Raw genomic sequence first — 3,546 nt, 5'->3', positions numbered from 1 at the left:
GTCATGTTAGAGAGATGTCCTGTTAGAGAGATGTCCTGTTAGAGAGTTGTCCTGTTAGAGAGTTGTCATGTTAGAGAGATATCCTGTTAGAGAGATGTCATGTTAGAGAGATGTCCTGTTAGAGAGTTGTCCTGTTAGAGAGATGTCCTGTTAGAGAGATGTCCTGTTAGAGAGATGTCCTGTTAGAGAGTTGTCCTGTTAGAGAGTTGTCATGTTAGAGAGATATCCTGTTAGAGAGATGTCATGTTAGAGAGATGTCCTGTTAGAGAGTTGTCCTGTTAGAGAGATGTCCTGTTAGAGAGATGTCCTGTTAGAGAGATGTCCTGTTAGAGAGATGTCCTGTTAAAGAGATGTCCTGTTAGAGAGTTGTCCTGTTAGAGAGATGTCCTGTTAAAGAGATGTCCTGTTAGAGAGATGTCCTGTTAGAGAGATGACATGTTAGAGAGATGTCCTGTTAGAGAGATGTCCTGTTAGAGAGATGTCATGTTAGAGAGATGTCCTGTTAGAGAGTTATCCTGTTAGAGAGATTACATGTTAGAGACTTGTCCTGTTAGAGAGTTATCTTGTTAGAGAGTTGTCCTGTTAGAGAGATGTCCTGTTAGAGAGATGTCCTGTTAGAGAGTTGTCCTGTTAGAGAGTTGTCCTGTTAGAGAGATGTCCTGTTAGAGAGTTGTCCTGTTAGAGAGATGTCCTGTTAGAGAGATGTCCTGTTAGAGAGATGTCCTGTTAGAGAGTTGTCCTGTTAGAGAGATGTCCTCTTAGAGAGTTGTCCTGTTAGAGAGATGACATGTTAGAGAGATGTCCTGTTAGAGAGTTGTCCTGTTAGACAGATGACATGTTAGAGAGATGTCCTGTTAGAGAGTTATCCTGTTAGCGAGTTGTCCAGTTAGAGAGATGTCCTGTTAGAGAGATGACATGTTAGAGAGTTGTCCTGTAAGAGAGTCGTCCTGTTAGAGAGATGTCATGTTAGAGAGATATCCTGTTAGAGAGTTGTCATGTTAGAGAGTTGTCATGTTAGAGAGTTGTCCTGTTAGAGAGATGTCATGTTAGAGAGATGTCCTGTTAGAGAGATGTCCTGTTAGAGAGATGTCCTGTTAGAGAGATGTCCTGTTAGAGAGATGTCCTGTTAGAGAGATGTCTGTTAGAGAGATGTCCTGTTAGAGAGATGTCCTGTTAGATAGATGTCCTGTTAGAGAGTTGTCCTATTAGAGAGTTGTCCTGTTAGAGAGTTGTCCTATTAGAGAGATGTCCTGTTATAGAGTTGTCCTGTTAGAGAGATGTCATGTTAGAGAGATGTCCTGTTAGAGAGATGTCATGTTAGAGAGATGTCCTGTTAGAGAGATGTCCTGTTAGATAGATGTCCTGTTAGAGAGTTGTCCTATTAGAGAGTTGTCCTGTTAGAGAGTTGTCCTATTAGAGAGATGTCCTGTTAGAGAGTTGTCCTATTAGAGAGTTGTCCTATTAGAGAGTTGTCCTATTAGAGAGATGTCCTGTTAGAGAGATGTCATGTTAGAGAGATGTCCTGTAAGAGAGTCGTCCTGTTAGAGAGATGTCATGTTAGAGAGATATCCTGTTAGAGAGATGTCCTGTTAGAGAGATGTTATGTTAGAGAGTTGTCCTGTTAGAGAGTTGTCATGTTAGAGAGATGTCCTGTTAGAGAGATGTCCTGTTAGAGAGATGTCCTGTTAGAGAGTTGTCCTGTTAGAGAGATGTCCTGTTAGAGAGTTGTCCTGTTAGAAAGTTATCCTGTTAGAGAGATGTCCTGTTAGAGAGATGTCCTGTTAGAGAGTTATCCTGTTAGAGAGATGTTATGTTAGAGAGATATCCTGTTAAAGAGATGTCCTGTTAGAGAGATGTCCTGTTAGAGATATGTCATGTTAGAGAGATGACATGTTAGAGAGATGTCCTGTTAGAGAGTTGTCCTGTTAGAGAGTTGTCCTGTTAGAGAGTTGTCATGTTAGAGAGATGTCCTGTTAGAGAGATGTCCTGTTAGAGAGATATCCTGTTAGAGAGAAGTCATATTAGAGAGATGTCCTGTTAGAGAGTTGTACTGTTAGAGAGATGTCCTGTTAGAGAGTTGTCCTGTTAGAGAGATGACATGTTAGAGAGTTGTCCTGTTAAAGAGATGTCATGTTAGAGAGATGTCCTGTTAGAGAGTTGTCCTGTTAGAGAGATGTCCTGTTAGAGAGTTGTCCTGTTAGAGAGATGACATGTTAGAGAGTTGTCCTGTTAGAGAGATGTCCTGTTAGAAAGTTATCATGTTAGAGAGATGTCCTGTTAGAGAGTTGTCCTGTTAGAGAGTTGTCCTGTTAGAGAGATGTCCTGTTAGAGAGTTGTCCTGTTAGAGAGATGACTTGTTAGAGAGTTGTCCTGTTAAAGAGATGTCCTGTTAGAGAGTTGTCCTGTTAGAGAGTTGTCCTGTTAGAGAGTTGTCCTGTTTAAGATATGTCATGTTAGAGAGATGTCCTGTTAGAGAGTTGTCCTGTTAGAGAGATGTCATGTTAGAGAGATGTCCTGTTAGAGAGTTGTCCTGTTAGAGAGATGTCCTGTTAGAGAGTTGTCATGTTAGAGGGATGTCCTGTTAGAGAGTTGTCCTGTTGGAGAGTTGTCCTTTTAGAGAGTTATCCTGTTAGAGAGATGTCCTGTTAGAGAGATGCCCTGTTAGACAGTTGTCCTGTTAGAGAGATATCCTGTTAGAGAGATGTCCTGTTAGTGAGTTGTCCTGTTAGAGAGATGTCCTGTTAGAGAGTTGTCCTGTTAGAGAGATGACATGTTAGAGAGTTGTCCTGTTAAAGAGATGTCATGTTAGAGAGATGTCCTGTTAGAGAGTTGTCCTGTTAGAGAGATGTCCTGTTAGAGAGTTGTCCTGTTAGAGAGATGACATGTTAGAGAGTTGTCCTGTTAGAGAGATGTCCTGTTAGAAAGTTATCATGTTAGAGAGATGTCCTGTTAGAGAGTTGTCCTGTTAGAGAGTTGTCCTGTTAGAGAGATGTCCTGTTAGAGAGTTGTCCTGTTAGAGAGATGACTTGTTAGAGAGTTGTCCTGTTAAAGAGATGTCCTGTTAGAGAGTTGTCCTGTTAGAGAGTTGTCCTGTTTAAGATATGTCATGTTAGAGAGATGTCCTGTTAGAGAGTTGTCCTGTTAGAGAGATGTCATGTTAGAGAGATATCCTGTTAGAGAGATGTCCTGTTAGAGAGATGTTATGTTATAAAGATGACATGTTAGAGAGATGTCCTGTTAGAGAGATGTCCTGTTAGAGAGATGTCCTATTAGAGAGATGTCCTGTTAGAGAGATGTCCTGTTAGAGAGATGTTATGTTAGAGAGATGACATGTTAGAGAGATGTCCTGTTAGAGAGATGTCCTGTTAGAGATATGTCCTGTTAGAGAGTTGTCCTGTTAGAGAGATTACATGTTAGAGAGATGTCCTGTTAGAGAGATTACATGTTAGAGAGATGTCCTGTTAGAGATATGTCATGTTAGAGAGATCTCCTGTTAGAGAGTTGTCCTGTTAGAGAGTTGTCCTGTTAGAGAGTTGTCCTGTTAGA

The sequence above is a fragment of the Pecten maximus genome, chromosome 19, assembly GCF_902652985.1.
Source record: "Pecten maximus chromosome 19, xPecMax1.1, whole genome shotgun sequence".
Lineage (NCBI taxonomy): Eukaryota > Metazoa > Mollusca > Bivalvia > Pectinida > Pectinidae > Pecten > Pecten maximus.
This window is presented reverse-complemented; position numbering follows the sequence as displayed.